Genomic DNA, 19,229 nt, shown 5'->3' on the forward strand with positions numbered 1-19,229 from the left:
TCCTTCCTAGGGTTCGAATTTAAACTAGGTTGGACTTGTCCGAAGGATGAGCTTATAATCAAGCATATGTTATCCTCCTCAAGCTTGTTAAAAATAAAGAGGTACTTGCCAGAAATGGTGGGGGAAAAGAGAGAAGAATGAACCTATTTGTTACCTTTTGTCTCAAAAGAAACTTTATTACCACTCTTGAACACGACACTTTTCATTCACCTGGGTTGGGAAATCTTTTACCTCACAGTTGACCAAACCACTTTGAAAGTCTTTAACCGGTTCCGGGGATTAACTTTGAGTTATTCGTCACCAAGCCATCTGTCGTGTCGTTATGTGTTCAAGAGGTCTGCAAGCAAAAACTTTCATCTGCAAAATACTTGTCATCCATTTGACCATCCCTGAGTCAGTCCTTACAGCAACATTTCTTCAACTTGAACAATGATTTCGTGTTGCGGGCTTGCCTGCAACGGGTCGCTTTCTATCGAAATCGACACATTATCTAGAAAGATGACTTAGGAATCGACAGCACCTTGAAGTCTGCATGCATCAATGGCAGGTTTCTCGCCTTTGACGTCAGTTTACATCATTGACTTTCGATCAAAGGATTCCGTGAAGTGTTCGACATCAAAACATCTATTCACATTTCACGGGTTGTGCTTGGTACTTTGAGAACCATTGACATTACTGGTGGTTTCTCTCACGCTTGTTAACAGTTTGCATCATCGACTGGTAATCAAGTGGTTTCTAACATGTTCGACATCGAATCATTTAATCACATGGCTAGAATCGTACCAATTCGGGAAGTAGAAGTGAAGACCCTGGATGTAGTTTCTACCATCCAGGCTGCGAGGAGTTTTGTATTCATTATCTATGTAGACTAATCATAAACAGATGGCTGCGTCCATACTGTGTCTACAAAAGTCTATAAAAATGATGTACTACAAGATCATTCCTGTATCAGAATAGTTAGTCCATTAGTTAAAGTTTTGAATCTGAGTATGGGAATGCCTACCTCAGTGATGATATAATCTTATACATGTATTTTGTGTTGAAAATTGCAGGTTCCAACCAGGTCATCCACAAGACAATCCTTGAAATGATAAAGCGCTTCACCCTTCCTAGAATTACAAAACCCTAAATCTATTCCAGGCTTCGCACTTTAGGGGGCAATCCGTTACACTAAAAAATGTCACCATGACCACTTACAGTTAGTATGGCTCAAATCAACAGTCATGCTACCCTCTTAGGCAAGTCTTATGCCTCTGCTATCCATCTCAAACTCAAAGAAGAGAGAAAGTCTTGTCAAAAATATGTTTATCTCTGGGGTCGCAGGTTCTCTCTAGCCTTACCTGCGGGGACGCTCACAATGTTCACAAAAGGTGTGTCCTTGGACGCTCTGTATGTTAAGGGATAGGTGCGTCCTTCTGTAAAAGGCAAAATGCGCGAGTTTCATCTTAAAAAAGTTACTTGTGGTTACTTCTAGAACTTTCTAGAGGTCGGTTTGATGAATTGGATGCGCCTCCAGTTGGTTCATGTATCTCTATTAAGGAGGAACTTATCCCATCAATAAGGGAACTATCCCACCCAAAGAGGGGGATTATCCCATTGATGGTGGACCTGAATAACCTCTTTACAGCACTATAAATAAAGACATTGAGCCAGAGGGAGGAGAGGTTGGAGCTATACATTTTCTTTGGGTAAATGCTGCAGGAATTAGGACTCCCATTTAGAACCTTGTGAGGAGAGATTGTCTTTGCTTGATTCTACTTGGAAGTGGGTGAGCTTTGTCAAAGTAGAGGAAAACCCTTGATGGACCCTGGGAGGAACTTGCACAACACCAAGGCCAGGTTGTAAGAGTTTCTTTGTTTTGTTATTAATACAAACTGGTTTATTTTTCTCAATAGCTTGTGTTAATGAGTTATTTCATGTGTTCCTTGGTCTGCATGTTGAATATATGTTTTATTATATGAAATGCAAGTGCTTGGTAATTGTTTGATTGTTTGTGGTTGCAGGAATTGACTTGAAGGAGGAGCTCATCCGGATCGGCAAAGACGGACTACAACAACCGCGTTTTGGAATAAGGTAAGCCTAAACACTTGTAGTTTTCATGTTTTAAAAGGTATATTTAGAGAAAGATCACTCCATTTTGTCTTGTTTGTCGCTAGAGAGTTTAGACTCCTAGGGAGGTCAGTTGTGTCCGCACAAACGACTTTTTCCGCCACGACAGAAGGTTGGCTGGCAGGATTGCGCAATCCTGGAGCCCAACAGGTTGTCAGAGAGGATTGCGCAATTTCTGGAGGGAAGGATGGTTTCCCTCTAGAAATGCACAATTTTCAAGGGGAGGCTGGTCAACCTACAGCTGGACCAAGTCCGGGTGAGCAACCTGTGAAGGGAAAAGATCAAATTGTGATCGACAGGCTGCCTTTGAGCAAGAAAGACACTGAATCTTGAGGACTTGACGAAGCAAGGCAAGCTATTGTGAAGGTTGGTAGGGAGGCTCCAAAACAGGCTAAGGAAAAATTTTGGAGGGTGGTTGTAGCCGCTACAACACTTGGTGATGCACTGGTAGAACTCCAGCTCTCTAAATGGACCTTGTTCATGAAAAGCAAGTCTAACACCTCCGGAAGTATTGTTCAGCTCTTAGCTTGTCTTGGCTTCGCACTAGCTTGATTGTAAGATGTAGCATCTGCCAGAATCTTGGTCAATTGACACACATTCCAAGCCAAGGCAACATAGTTGTTTTGATTGGGGTTGAGGGGTATATAGGTGCACAAGCAGCATAGTTGTCAGTCTTAGTTTCATCTCTGGTGTTGCTCCACTGCTAGCAGGCCTGGATAGTACCCCGGTGGAGTCACACAGGAACAAAAGCATGGATCCGCTGCTAGCAAGCCTGGTCAGTACACCGGCGAAGTTACTTGCATCACTTCCCTACGCAGGAAGCCTTTCTCTTCTTTCGCCTTATTCATTTTTCATTTTTCATTTTCATTTTCCACTGTGCATAACACTTATTCATTTAAGAGGCAGAAGAGGGATCCCAACTTATTGAGAGAACAAGAGGTTGTTCTAGTAGAGAATTAGTTTATTGTATATTTGACGTGCCTGTTAAGGTTTCCCCCCTCACCTTACTCTACTTTACTAAGCTGACAAGGGTTAACCCAAAAAAAATCGACTGGAGAAGGTGACACTAGTTAGCGCGCAAGAGTTGTGATTTCACCAAGGTTTGCTTCGAACAATATGTATTTCCCTTCGACGTATCATGGAATAAAAGTAACAAGCTCATCATACAGAGGTAAGATGACATATAACCAAGTAATGATAGCTGTACAATCCCTCTTGCACTTTACCCAACTCGTTTCATGAGTCACACATGGTTTCATGCAAACTAACGTACGAACGAAACAAGCGAACAAACTAACAATAAACAAAGTAAAGCAAGGGCAGAAGCAAAAATGAAAGCGAAGCAAGTAAACAAACAAACAATAAAACAAAGCATGTAAGCAAACAAGCATGCAAGCAAACAACTGAAAGCAAACACTACTCCTACTCCTACACTAATGGTGCATGGGCCTGATCACGTGAAGTGATACTTCCAATGTAGCCACCGGCGCATTGGTAGACCCATGTTAGTGAAGGCTTGGTCCACGAGCAACCCAGTTGTGTGGACTAGCAACCAAGAAAGATATAATAATGAAGACAACCACACTTCGTGTTTCAAAGTGTCCATGGGACATAAGTGAGTGCATGTGCATGACGGGCAGTCCACAGACTTATCGTGGTGCTGTGTGACACTACATGAAACTTTGAAGCATAAGAAAACTCTTGACTAAGACATGCAAGTAAACAAAAGAAACAAATATAACTTGCATCGTGCACGAGTTCTCGCAATGCATGACTCCTCCAATGCATGAGCAATGGGATCGTGCAGCTCGAGTGGAGGAATTGTGATCTGTGTGTGAGATGGATTTTGAATGCATACAAATGAGTGATGAGGAGCTTTGGGTAATTGAACAATTTCCTGATTGGGAGTGAAAATAACCTCAGGATAGTGAGGGCCTGACATAACCATCAACTCAGGCTGAAGTGCCTTGATGGTCTGTGGGGTTTTGACTTCGTTGACAGATAGATCTTCGTAGACCGGTGGCTTAGACAAATTAACAATGAGTGAATCAACATCGTGATCGGGTGATGAGGTGAAGGATCACGACAATCAAGATTAGAAAATCCAGGATGTTGGTCGACATCCTCATGATTTGATTAATCACACAGAGGGGTAGATGATAAGGAAGGGTGTTCACCCTCTACATTTCCAGAAAGAGAAGATGAAGGATCGAGTGGATTTTCAATGAATGATTGGTCCTCTCCATTGTTTGATGATGGGCTAACATATAGTGTGTCTTGCGAAATATCAACAATGGGTGCATCCGTAGATGAAGACACACATGCAACATCATGGATGTCAGGTTCACAAACGATGTTATGAAATAATGGAGGGGGCTTAGATGGAAAGGAGTCATCCTTCGTCGAGTGTTGATGCTCAAGCTCCCACTCATACTCTTCATGAATGACAATGCATGTTGGTTGTGCAACACCAACTCCATCAGTGGGTTGTTCCTCATTCATAACAAGTGAAGAGTCCGGAATGGATGAATACAAGACATCATCATTCAGAGGAACACCCGGGTGTGAAGATGGAGGTCGTAGAAAAGAAATCCTATGAGAACTCGAAGGACTCACAACCAAATCTGTGCGAAAATTGAGTGGAGTGATATTGGGAGAGTGTGAAGGTTGAACAGGTGTACAAACATGATCCTCAACATCACATGAGATTTCGCAGCTCCATTAATGAAGAAGGTTGAGCGAGGCTTGATCTGAAAATTTCTCTTGTGACAGGCATATTTCTTAACACAATACTTGAACCGGTCCCAAAGATAAGCAAATTTCATCTGGCTCTTCGGAGCTTGAAACTACAAGTCACGGAAGCACTACCAAAAATCAATAATGGATTCATGCGAAGCCCTCCGTTGCTGTAACAGTTTCCGGTCTAGATGGTCTGGATCAAAATGATAGAATGTGTCTTCAATAAGATCAAAAAAGTGCTCACATGAGTGCACGGTGTCAGGTAGTAGGCTGAGCACCCAACGAAATGGAGATTCACGAAGTGTGTATGCAAGCATCAAACCGGCTTGTTCGTCAGTAAACTCATCTTCCTCATAAATCATGGAAAGAAAGTTATGTAAGTGTTTAGGCCAGGCCACTTCGCCTTCACCATCATACGTGTGAGTGGACAAGAGATTCAAAAGCTTCCCCGAGATGGAGACATCTTGACGATTCAAAAAACACCTCCGAGGAAGAAGAGTGAAAGACTCCATGAAAGATATGCAAAGGTTCAAAATTGGATGAGAGGACACAACTTGTCATCAGGCCATCCTTCTAGCGCCAGAAATGTTGACGGTGCTGGACCTGCCAACATGTCAAGGGGATCTCCTCGGTAAGAATTCCCAATTAGACTTCAGACCGTTCAGTGTAGGAGTCCCAACAGTGGGTCATAAGGTAATGCCTTGACCGCAATGTCGCACAAAGGCAAGTAGGATAACTCTGTCAGCAACAAGGGTGTGACTGATTTAGTGAGTCAAGGAAGGTGTATGAGAGGTTCCAACACTTCGAAAGGGGAAGGAAGTTAAGGTGAGTTCCAGGTTGAAAGGGATCAGTCCCAACTCGGCTAGGAACACACAACACAAAGGACATGCATAGCTTCTGGTGGAGTAGTCCACTCGAATGCGGCAATCACATCATACAAGGTAAGATAATACGTACAACACTCACAAATTAGTCTGAGACGAGTGCGACGGTTGTTATAGCAAGGTTCAAGTGAAAGGTCTGTCTGATGTCCAGAAGAGCAGTCAACACGGACGGTGAAAACATTAACAACATATGCAACACATTAAAAACAAGATTTATGTAATTGCATAAAAATCAGTTCATACACAAGTACGTAAGTTAAACAACATATATCATTAAGGGAACCAGAGCACTCCAACTACAATAACAACATATGCATGAAAATTTGCTGGCTCTTATTATATAAAGAAGTGTAAGTCACAATCATACAATACATCCATGTAAACCTGCTAGCCCCAACATTGGAAAGTTACAGGCACATCTGCCTTCTCCTCCAAAGAGATGTACTAGCTCTGTATAGTGGAGAAGCTAAGGCGCGTTACAATATTGTCCAAGCCTTCTTCAAGATAGTCTTAGTAGAATATTGGCTGACCAAAAGCCTCTACAATGAGTTACGAGGGACTATTTATAGCAAAGGGTGGGGTGATCCTTGAATTCACCTTTGTGAAATTTCAACTACCCTCATGACTCTTCACCTACTCTATGGCTATTACATCCAACCATTGACATTTGACTTACACTTGACATGACTCAACATTACAATGCACATGTACTCATGTGAGACAACATGGATTGAGAAAGCCTTGCAAGACATCACCGACACTTGGTATGTTGTGATGAGACCAACTCATTGACATGCTTCTGATGGTGAAGGTGGTGAGCTGATGCCAAGCTTGGTCGCCCATTGATGGTGTGCATGCACCTCATAGTGACATCTTGCTGAAGCAAACTCTTGCCTCTGTTGCAACCGGTGCTTTGGTTCGACCCCTTCATCCAAATCGTCTGCTAAAATGCACAAGGTATACTTGGGTGTGGTTGAATCAACAACATACTGATGCATGGTGTCCGTGCTGATCTTCAAGTGTGTATTAGTGGTCAAGCACATCAACTTGCTAAAGTACATGTTCAGCTCCAGTTGGACCTGCTTCTTATCTTTGCCTTGGTGAGTGTGTTGAATGGGTTGGATTGCATGTGTGTGATCAATGACATGCATGCTGCCTAATATCTCGCATGCGATCAACAACATTGCTCATCATGTTTGATTTGTGTCAACTGCTGGGATGGATCCTTAAGTTGTACGGGCAGATTTTCATCCGTGAGTGCATGTTTCCCCCTCTGCTGTTCTTGTTCTTGCTGCAACTCATTCGTCTGTCTGTGCAGCTTCATGCTCTTCCGGAGTTGCTGCTTCAGCACATGCAACTCCTTCTTTATTCCATCTTCTGCCTTCGCGAGATCTTCATGTCGTGTCGTCACTTAATAGCGAGAGCTTGCAACCTTGTTCTGCCTCCATGTTGTCAACAACCCTCCTCTTGCATTCGTTGCATTTGGTATGTTGTCTTCAACTTTTGTTCATGATGTTACTTGCTGTGATACTGCTACTATCATATCTTGACGCCATTATCCACGAACAACTTGATGTCTTCGTGGGTAGGCAAGTCCATGGACACTTGATCGACTGCATCCCGAGGCGTGCTCTAAACGGTGTCTTCATCTTTGCTCCCCTGGAAACTATTGTACCTGTAGTGCTGAGAGACAGATGAACACCTACGATACCTGGAGACATGGAAACACTCATTGCAAGAAATTTGTCTGTTGAAAACAAAAATGAACATGAGAACTAACTTGTATCATACTTGGTTGAATGTTAGATTATGGTATGTTCTATGCTTATAACAGTTTACTTCTTTTTCTTATTATATTCCACAGATTAGCAATCAGATGTACATAAAGTAAAGTGCAGATAGAACATTAAACGATCGACGAAAACCAAGCCAAGACAAGAGACACAAGATGTGGCGGCTAGCCAGGGACAAACCCCACAATGTGTGGGGAAACCCTTTGATCAAATCTTCTTTTATCTTCAACAATTCAATAGAGAGAAATAGTTCAATAAATCTGATTCATATAAGTAGTAGCAAACCCTAGATCAGCAACATCAGCATTAGCGACTTCATTATCAAACTAGGGCAGACGATATCTCACCAATCGACCGTCGGATCGGCATGATTCCACCACCAAAAGTTGTGGCTTCTAGAGGAGGTTCAGATGAACCTACAATGTAGTTCAGATGAAGAGATCTTCTAGTCCACGCAGGTCAATCTTTACTTCTGTAGTTTTAGCTTCAGTTTCGGCAGCTTCCGGCTTCTCACTAGGGCAGGCGATATCTTGCAAACTGTTCGTCGGATTGAATTCATTCCACCACCAAAAGTTGCGGCTTTTAGAGGAGATCTAGATGGACCTACAATAAAGTTCTAAAGAGGAGATCTTCTAGTCCACTCAGGTCAATCTTTACTTCTGTAGTTGCAGCTTCAAGTTCAACAGCTTCCGGCTTCACATGTGTGAGAGAGAGGCCCTTTTCTGTGCAGTAGAGAAGAGACTCATTTCTTCACAGTAGAGAGAGAGAGATGTGATGAGATGAGTGAGTCCAAATGAGGAAAAGTGCTCCTATATTTATACGCAACGTTGGTGTTTGAATAGATGTGACTGTTGGGCTTCTGAGCCTACATGAGTTGTAGGTCGGCTTGATAATAATTCCATAATCAAAATAAATTCATATCTCCATGAATACTTATCGGAATCAGATGATCTTTATATCAATCTACACCTCTCAACGAGAGGAATCTAATAAAAATATTGTCAGCCATGAATAATATGACCTACATGAAGTTTTTCCCTGGTTGCCAATTTTAACACTCCCTCTCAACTAGGGAGAACTTCATCTGCAATATGTCTATCAGTCGTTACTATTCATACATCAAATGCACTGCCCTGTACAGCTTGACCCTTGCCCTACTCTGCTCTATTCTGCCTATTCTTCTTTGTCTTGTTCTGCCCTGTACTGATCTGTACTGTTTTGCTCTATTCTGCTCTGCTCTTGCATTGTTCTGTTCTGCTCTACATTTGTCTGAATTATGAAGAAGAAGAAATGGTCAAGGATGTATCATACTGACTCAAAAGTCAGTCTCAGAGTATGTACCACTGGTCCTAGACCAGTATCATACTCTCAGAGAGTGTACCATTGGTCCCAGACCAGTCTTAACCGACCCGAAGTTAGCATCATAGTATGTACCACTCTCACTGGTCCCAGACCAGTATTGCACTGACACAAAGTCAGTCTCGGAGTATGTACCACTGGTCCCAGACCAGTATCATTGATCCCAGATCAATGGAGGTCATCTTAGCGTAGGGAGTACGGTAGATACAACGATGCATCCATCGATACTACTATGGTCCCTAACTTCATTTCCATACTCATTGATCAGATGAGAGGTACTTCCCATAAGTCTTAGACTACATGGGTAGGATGCCTCGACAGGAGAACTAATCAATCCTGTCCTCACAAGAGAACACATCAATCCTGCTACAATTGCCATGGAGAACACATTAATCCACACCGCCATGGAGAACACATCAATCTTGCTATAGTCGCCATGGAGAATACATCAATCCAGGCCTCATAGGAGAACACATCAATCCTGCTACAATCGCCATGGAGAACACATTAATCCAGGCCGCCATGGAGAACACATCAATCCATGCCTCACAGGAGAACACATCAATCCTGCTACAGTCGCCATGGAGAATACATCAATCCAGGCCTGATAGGAGAGCACATCAATCCTGCTACAATCGCCATGGAGAACACATCAATCCAGGCTTCACAGGAGAACACATCAATCCTGCTACAGTCTCCATGGAGAGCACATCAATCCAGGCCTCACAGGAGAACTAATCATCCTACTACACAGGAGAGCGAATCATCCTGTTCCACAAGAGAGCGAATCATGTTGTCCCACAAGAGAGCGAATCATCTTATTCCAGTGCGCACCACCAGGGGAGGGTGAGTCACCCTGTGGTCATCTGTTGCTCCAGTAAGAACCGCAAGCCCTGAGAGCTCCCAGAGCTCAATGTATGCAACATGCAGGACCCTTGTACAAGGGTTTCTTGACGACTCCAAGTCATTTGGGAAAACCATAGATTAGATCTTTCCTCGGGGCTTTGACAAGGTGTATCGACCTGTACATCATCTTAATGCGATGGAGCCTCCTTGCTCATCGACTTACCATATCCCAGATGAGGTCTATCTACTGGAGCAATTGACAAATACATGATTCCTCAATAATCGAATCCCACCTCTGGTTGTTACAGACAATCACAATGGTATGTGTTCAAACAGCTCACTGAAGAGCTTCCCCAACCAGGCAGCTTCATACGAGTTCATACTCATAGATATGTATCAAGTCTCGGCGGTGCTTATGGCAACTGACTTCTGCTTCCTGCTCATCCATTATATCGAAGCAAAATCCAAAGAGAAACAACATTAAAAGTGCTCCAGTGATCCTCCACACTACCTACCTAATCAACATTCAAATAATCATGCAGTTTCATATTTCTAGCATTGTATCTCAATCCATGAGAGATTGTGTCCTGAAGACATCTTAGAAGATTCTTGGAACCAATCTAGTGAAGCTCAACCAAATATGAGCTCACAATGCTAAGTGCAAAACATATGTTTGGACGGAGGTTCACCAAGAGCATCAATGCGAATGAGTTTTTGAAACTCAGAGGCATTTCCCAAATCTGGTCCAACATCACTACCATATAACTTCTGAAAGTTAAGATCCTCGAGGTAGTCACTGGCTTTCAGTCCATCATACAAAATCTTTCTAATATCTTTACCACATATTTTCCTTGAGATAGGAAAATTTCCCATGGCTTCTGCCACACTTCAAGTCCTTGGTCGTTCATTTCAAATTCAGAAGCCAACTCCCTCTTACATTTGTGAATGAGAGGGTTTGCACCTGTTAGAAAGAGGTCATCCACATACAACACCAGTATGAGAGGCTTGTCATCTTCAACCTTAAAGTAAAGGTTAGGATTGACTTCACTCCTAGTGAATCCCAACTTCATCAAGTAGCTATCGATCCTCTCATACCATGCTCAGGGTGCTTGCTTCAGCCCATGGAGAGCCTTCTTCAACCTGCATACATGATATTTTCGATCATAAATTTCAAATCCTTCAGGTTGCTCCATGTAGACCTCTTCTTTGATCGAGCCGTGTAAGAACGCAGTCTTGACATCCATCTGATGTAGGTTCCATCCTTGTGAAGTGGCAAGGGCTATGATCAAGCGGATGGTCGTATATTTGGCAATAGTTGCAAATATCTCATCATAGTCTATACCTTCCTTATGGGAGAAACCACGAGCAACAAAACGAGCCTTATACTTTTCCGTACTTCCATCTGCTGCATGCTTTATCTTGTAAAGCCATTTGGAAATAGCAACTGTCTTGTCCTTGGGTCAGGGAACTACTTCCCAGACATCATTCTTCATGATAGACTCATATTCTTTGGTCACAACATCCTTCTATACTTGATGCTTGACAACATCTAAGAATGATGGAGGCTCATTTTGTATGATCGTGCTCATGATGGTCAGGTATCCCTGATACCTGTTAGGTTTCTTACTTTCACGAAAGGTTCCTCGGGGTGCAACATGTCCTTCAGCATCATCAAGTAGCCCCCTAAGCCATGAAGGCCTCTTCCTAGAGGAGGAAGGCTCATGTGGAGGAGGATCAATCGGATCCATGGGTTCTTCTACATCAGGCATTGATTCATCATCCTTTTCTTTCAGTTCCTTGGTGTCGGCTTCTTGAGATCTCCTCAAAGTCGGAAGATTGTTCACCTTGCTGAGAGCCATATCTTCGTCAAAGGTGACATCATGACTAATTACGCCTTCCGTTTGACGGCTACATAGATTCTATAGCCTTTAGTATTTTCACCATAGCCCATGAAAATTCCCTTCTTTCTAGATGCACCCAATTTATTTCTTTTCTCTTTCGGCACATGAAAATATACAACGCTTCCAAAAAATCTAAAATGAGAAACATCAGGTTCCTTAACGGTGAACTTTTCTTCAGGAGTCTTGGAACCCAATGCTTGATGAGGGCATCGATTTTGTACATATACGGTAGTGTTTGCATCTTCAGCCCATAGAAACTTCAGAAGTCTTTGATCATGTAGCATGGCCCGGACAACTTCCATAATTGTGCGGTTCTTCCTTTCTGCCACACCATTCTGTTCAGGAGTATATGGTGTCGTAGTCTCCCTCTTGATTCCAGCCTCTGATATGTCTGAGTGAACTAGTTGTAATATATCGGAGGTCTTGCTTTGGCTTGAGGGGAATGGTCCCCTTTTGAGCTTTCCTTTAGCACATCCTGGACATACACCTTCTTTCTCTACTCGGAATTCGGGCATCCCTGTCACCATTTGTCTTACACCGAGTATAGCTTTATAATGAAGGGGGGAAAACCTCCGATGCCAAAGTTTGGACTGAAGAGATGTGTCATAAGACATGGCACCTAGTGGACTTCCATTGACCTGATATAATGAATCAACACGAAACCCAAGAGTAAAGGAATTATTTTTCCATATACGTACCTTGCCATCGTTGAAGTTTACCTTGTAGACTTTGTCTTCCATTGCCGAGATGGACACCAGGTTCTTTCAGAGGTCAGGTGCATTTAGTACATCCTGGAATTTCTAGCCTTCTTGAATGCTTGTCCTCTTCCTTGATTCCCAGCTCTCCTCTTACCTCTTCTGTTGAATTTTTCATTCCTTTGATTGCCATCAGAGGGATTTTGATCATCGTCCCGGTGTGAGTCCTTTCTATCAGGGCACTCCCTTGCATAGTGACCTGCTTTATCGTAGATGTAACATCGTCCTTTTCTTCCAACCTTAGGTCGAGCCTTTCCTTTTGATTTAGTCCCGGAATTATTTCTTTTCTTAGCATGAGAAGAAAAAGCAGCAGGAGGGCCTTTAGGCAAGGGAATTTCCTTCTCTTCTACCCTTGTTTCTTCCTGAATGCATCTAGCCATTAATTCCTCAAAACCAGGAATTACATTATTGTTCAGAAGAGTAGTCCTGAACACATACCATTCGGATGGTAATCCTCCAAGAGTTGTGAGTGCCATTTCTCTGTCAGTAATAGTTTCCCCAATAGATAGAAGATCGTTCTTGATCTCGGTGATTCTTAAGAAGTATGCTTGCATACTCTCATCTTTACCCTTCTTGATTTCCCTCAGCTTATTTCTAAGAAACAAAACTTGATTTGCATCATTAACTTTAAATAAACTCACCAGTCTATCGTAGATTTCCTTGGAGGTGTCTAGATCAGAGATGTAGGCCACCAAGCGCTTGTCGATAGAGTCCCAGATGATCTTCTTTGCTTTAATTTCTCTGTTCTTCCATTTGATCCTGGTAGCAGGAGGTGCATTTGATGGAGGCTGAACAATATTGCCTCTCACGTGACCCAACACTCCTTGATCCTCCAGGGTTAGATCGATAGACACTTCCATCCGTGATGGTCATCTTTCTCACGGAGCTTGTCTTCGGCAGGAAAGAGTGTTGAGGACCCCATAGTTCTTTTAGGATAGCCTTGCCAATCTTCTCTTCGGTGATTGCTCTTGCTCTTGCTTGGGCTTTGTCTTCACCTCAGCTCTGATACCATGTTAGATTATGGTATGTTCTATGCTTATAACAGTTTACTTCTTTTTCTTATTATATTCCACAGATTAACAATCAGATGTACATAAAGTAAAGTGCAGATAGAACATTAAACGATCGACAGAAAACAAGCCAAGACAAGAGACACAAGATGTGGCGACTAGCCAGGGACAAACCCCACAATGTGTGGGGAAACCATTTGATCAAATCTTCTTTTATCTTCAATAATTCAGCAGAGAGAAATAATACAATAAATCTGATTCATATCAACAGTAGCAAACCCTATATCAGCAGCATCAGCATTAGCGACTTCATTATCAAACTAGGGCAGACGATATCTCACAAACCGACCATCAGATCAGCATGATTCCACCACCAAAAGTTGCGGCTTCCAGAGGAGGTTGAGATGAACCTATAGCGCAGTTCAGATGAAGAGATCTTCTAGTCCACGCAGGTAAATCTTTACTTCTGCAGTTGCAACTTCAGTTTCAACAACTTCCGGCTTCAAACTAGGGCAGGCGATATCTTGCAAACTGTTTGTCGGATTGACTTCATTCCACCACCAAAAGTTGCGACTTTCAGAGGAGATCCAGATGGACCTACAGTACAGTTCTAAAGAGGAGATCTTCTAGTCCACGCAGGTCAATCTTTACTTCTGTAGTTGCAGGTTTAGGTTCAACAACTTCCGGCTTCACATGTGTGAGAGAGAGACCCTTTTCTGCGCAGTAGAGAAGAGACTCATTTCTGCGCAGTAGAGAGATAGAGATGTGATGAGATGAGTGAGTCCAAATGAGGAAAAATATTCCTATATTTATACACAACTTTGGTGTTTGAATAGATGCGACTGCTGGGCTTCTGAGCCTACATGAGTTGTAGGTCGGCTTGATAATAATTCCATAATCAAAATAAATTCATATCTCCATGAATACTTATCAGAATCGGATGATCTTTATATCAATCCTACACCTCTCGACGAGAGGAATCTAATAAAAATATTATCAGCCATGAATAAGATGACCCACATGAATTTTTGCCCTGGTTGCCAATTTTAACAGTGAATGATCATGAAGATTGCGCAATTTCGACCGGGATGTCGGGAGACCGACTGCCAAGACTGCACAAGGCACAGTCCAGGCTTCTGGGAGACTGAATCACTATTGGAACTGTGCAATGCATAGTCTATTTTGGCTGCTGACTGCTGGGATTTCACAATGCGCAATTCCAGCTGGGAAGGATTCTAGCCCAGGGATAGATTTACGCAATTTCTTGGGCCAAGCAACCACTGTCCTCCAGAAATGTGCAAAACAATCCTGGAGGCTAGTGCTGGTTATGAATGCGCAAACCTGGAGAGGAAGGTGAGCCTTCCTTTCCTAGATTGCACAATGCAACCTTGGTGAAGGCAGAGCCCGGACCAAGGTTGGCCCAACTCACTGACGGGCAACTGAAAGCAAGTATGTCAGTGAATGCATGGCGACAATAAGTGATAGCAGAAGTGATCGACAATGCATGCGAAACATGAATGAAAGATTCAACAAAAAGATCAACATGCGTGTGGGTGAGGCAGTTCGCCAGTTGGGCGAACGTCCGTGCAAAACAATTTCATGCATGTGACAACAACGAAAACTAAAACAGAACTAGGACATGCTAGTGTACATGTAAACGACAACAAGCATTCAAATAAATCAAACAAACATTACTCCCACAAGTGAAGACATAAAAGCGATGAAATGTAGCACAAGGAATGAGAAGTGAGCTTACCCAAAAGCAACGGAGCTGAGTGTACCAACTACTCCTAGATGTGATGTGGGATGTTAGAGATACAAGGTTGATGTGAGTAATGAGCTTTGCAGCGTCTGATTGATGAGTTTTGATAACACCGAGGTTGTGATGCGCATGCCACGAATCTAGGGGAAGCGACACTTGGTGGAAGGTTTTCAGAATGGCTCCTTACATGTAACCTCCAACTGCTAAACATAGATCCCTAAAACAAGGGATGCCTTTGCATGCTGCCTTGAGAGAAACAACCCATGCATGCAAGTTTGTTTTTCTCAGTCCCGGAGGGAGCTGGTCAACTCAGCTGCACATGCAAGAGACTGCTTGACTGCTGGAGAAAAATGCACTTTTTTGGCTGGGAGCTGGGCTAGCCGCCTAGGATATTTGCGCAATTTCTGGGCAAAGCAGCTGAATGCTGCCTAGATTTGCACAAATCCTAGGCTGAAAAACATGCTGCTAGGAAAATTTGCACAAATCCTGCTGGGAAGGTTGGCTGGAAGGATTGCGCAATCCTGGAGCCCAGCAGGTTATCAGAGAGGATTGCACAATTTCTGGAGGGAAGTCTGGTTTCCCTCTAGAAATGCCCAATTTTCAAGGGGAAGATGCTCAACTTGTAGCTGGATCAAGTCCGGGTGAGTAGCCTGTGAAGGGAAAATATCAAAATATGATTGACAGGTTGCCTTTGAGCAAGAAAGACACTGAAGCTTGAGGACTCGATGAAGCAAGGCAAGCTGCTGTGAAGGTTGGTAGGGAGGCACCAAAAAGGCTAAGGAAAATTTTTGGAGGGTGGCTATAGCCGCTACAACAGTGACCTGAATAAGGTTTTGCATGAAACTCTCTCAAGATCACCTTCTTGAGCTCGTTGCTATCCGACACATATATCCGGTCACTGAATCTGACCAATCCATCCACTGTAAGATAATAATCCATACCATGTGCACCTATACTGACACATGTACCTCTACCACTACATGTACCTGTACCTACACTTGTACTTGTACTTTTACCTATAATATCACCTATACCTATACCACTACATGTACTTGTGCCTACACCCTGCTGCAACCTGTAAAAAATCTCTATATACCTAACATCCTGCTGACCTACCTGCAAGATCCTATATTGTAAGTCTATCCCATAAGAGATCATGGCTGCTAAGTGGTTCACCTGTATCCGCCTGCTAAGAGCATCCACTACTGTGTTCTCTTTACCTTTGATGTACCTGATCTCAAAATCAAACTCACGGGTTATGGCCAACCATCTAGCCTGCCTGACGTTCAGATGCAACTGATCAGACAAATATCTCAACCCAATATGATCACTCATAAGTACAAACCTACTGCCAAGAAGATAATGTCTCCACATCTTCAATGAATGTATGATCACTGCTAACTCAAGATCATGTGTCGGGTAGTTCTGTTCGTGCTCATTTAGTTTCTGCAACTCATAGCATACCACTTATCCATATTGCATAAGGACTCCACCAAGTCCTATCTTGCAAGCACTTGTACATACTAAAAACTCCTTGTCTGGATCTGCGATTTGTAGCACTGGTTCATGTGTCAACAACTGCTTAAGTTGCTCAAAGTTAGGCTCACACTCCTTTTTCCATTCAAACTTTTTACCTTTCCTCTGTAATGATGTGATAGGATAAGAAATCTGTGAGAAGTTCCTAATGAACCTCCTATAGTAGCCTGGCAACCCCATGAAAGATCTCACTTCATCCACACTCTTAGGAGCTACCCACTCCATGATGGCTCTTATCTTCTCTGGATCTACTACAATGCCCTCCTTGGAGACAACATGCCCCAAGTAGTGTACCTCAGTTTGAAAAAAACTACACTTGCTAAGTTTAGCATTCAACTAATGCTCCCTCAACAATATCAACACTGTTGCTAAATGATCGACATGCTCTTCCTCATTTTTAGAATATACTAGAATTTCATCAACGAACATAATAACAAACTTATCCAAACACGAATGCAACACACTATTCATCAAGAACATAAATGTAGCTGGAGCATTAATTAAGCCAAATGGAACAACAAAAAACTCATAATGCCCATACTTGGTCCTAAACGTAGTCCTATAAATTTCCTCCTCTTTGATGTGTACATGATGGTATCCCAATCTCAAGTCAACCTTGGAGAAAACTGCTACTCCCTTTAGCTGATTGAACACGATATCAATCCTCGGCAAAGGGTACATGTTCTTGATAGTCACTTTATTCAACTAACTGTAGTCAGTGCATAATATGAGAGTACAATCTTTCTTCTTTACAAATAATACCGATGTGCCCCAAGGTGATACACTTGGCCTAATGTATCCCTTTCCAACATTTCCTTTAGCTGCAACTTTAACTCAACCAACTCAGGTGTGCCTGTAAGGTGATTTTGATGCTAGAGTTGCCCTTGGCACTAACTCAATAGAAAATTCTACCTCCCTGTGAGGTGGAAACTCTGTAATGTCCTCAGGAAATACATCCTAAAACTTCTGCAAAACTGAGTACCTTCTTAACACATCTGCAGATTCCTCAACCTCCTTACCCTTATCACTAGAAATGTGTACTGCAAACAACATACACCCTTTCCTGCGGCTACGATTTGCTTGCATAGTTGTCACAATCCTAACTGATGTGGCTTTCTTCTTACCTTGCAAGACTCTTGGTTCGCCATTGTCATCAACACACTCATTGGCTTTGTCATAACAATCTATCTTGGTTCTATGAATATACAACCAATCCATGCCCAACAACATATTGTATGATCCAGTACATTTAGATGTGCTTTGGTAGGAATACCATTCAAATCAAATGCAAAAGCCCTTACCCAATGATGAAATCGCTTCTTTGTATTTGTAGCCAACTGCACTAACCAAGACTCTGCATGCAGTTCCTTACTCAAACCACACTTATCCACCAAGTCAGGACTAACATAGCTATAATTAAATAAGGGTCAATCAAAATAGATATAACTTGATCACAAATCTTACCGTCCATCTCAATGATAGATGCCTAATGTTCTGCCTGGGTATTGTCCACTACTGCATAGATACATGGAATGCTCTGACCAACATCCCTAATATTTTGTGCCTCTTCCACACTATATATCTGAGGCCTACCTGATCCGGATTTAAACAGGAACGCAACAAATTACAGAGATAACCATATACACAAAGATGCAGCGGAAATAATACTTCATTTCATTAATGGAAAATACTCAAATATGCTTACAACAGAAATGGAAATAAACTAGCTAGGGCGATGGTAGCTTATCTCTGAGAAGAGATGTGATGGCTACATGCCTCTGAACTGTCTTACAATGAGGCTCGGAGGCCTATTTATTGTTGAGAAACAATAGAAAACCCTTCACATTCCAAAACCTAACCCTAGAAGATGAAACGCCAAATTGTGGGCCCCGTTTTTGGGTAAGTTGGTACATCAACTTCCCGGGGTCGCGAATTGGTCATACTATCTCCGTTTGACGTGCATGATAGCCCGTTGGAAAGATCTCTCCGAGGACTACGACGGAAAAGATGATTTTTATCAAAAAAATCGCTGGCGGTAGATTTCCCAAAAAACATCGTTTAGGGCCTCAAAACGGCTCCGGAAGTTCAGGACCCGAAAAACTGCTAAAAATAGTAAGTTGTGCTACAATTAAGGAAACTAAAAATGCTGAGAAAGACAATGGTGGGGGTCCAGGTGGACTTGGCAGGTGGCCACCAATATCCACCTGGATCATTCCTCCCCCCTTAGGAAGCAATGGTCCCCATTGCGTTGAGATCCTCCATGAGATGAGGAAACTTCTGCTGAACTTGTTCCCTGGTGAGCCACTTGCCCTGCTGAAGGAGTTGGCCTGCTTTGACAACTCGATACAGTTGGATATTCTGTTGGCGAGTGTTCTTGATCTGTGTGTCCATGATCCGATTAGTTGCAGCTTGTTCCATGCAATCTGGATTTAATTCTGTGGGTTTGAGCTGTTCAGCAATGTTGGATGTGTCTAGCAATGGTGGAAAGTATGGCCGAAGGCGGTCCACATTGAACACTGGGTGCAGGCCAAGGAA

The sequence above is a fragment of the Pinus tabuliformis genome, chromosome 4_2 (assembly GCF_031772625.1).
Source record: "Pinus tabuliformis cultivar Carrire ecotype Pingquan chromosome 4_2, CPIR1, whole genome shotgun sequence".
Classification (NCBI taxonomy): Eukaryota; Viridiplantae; Streptophyta; class Pinopsida; order Pinales; family Pinaceae; genus Pinus; species Pinus tabuliformis.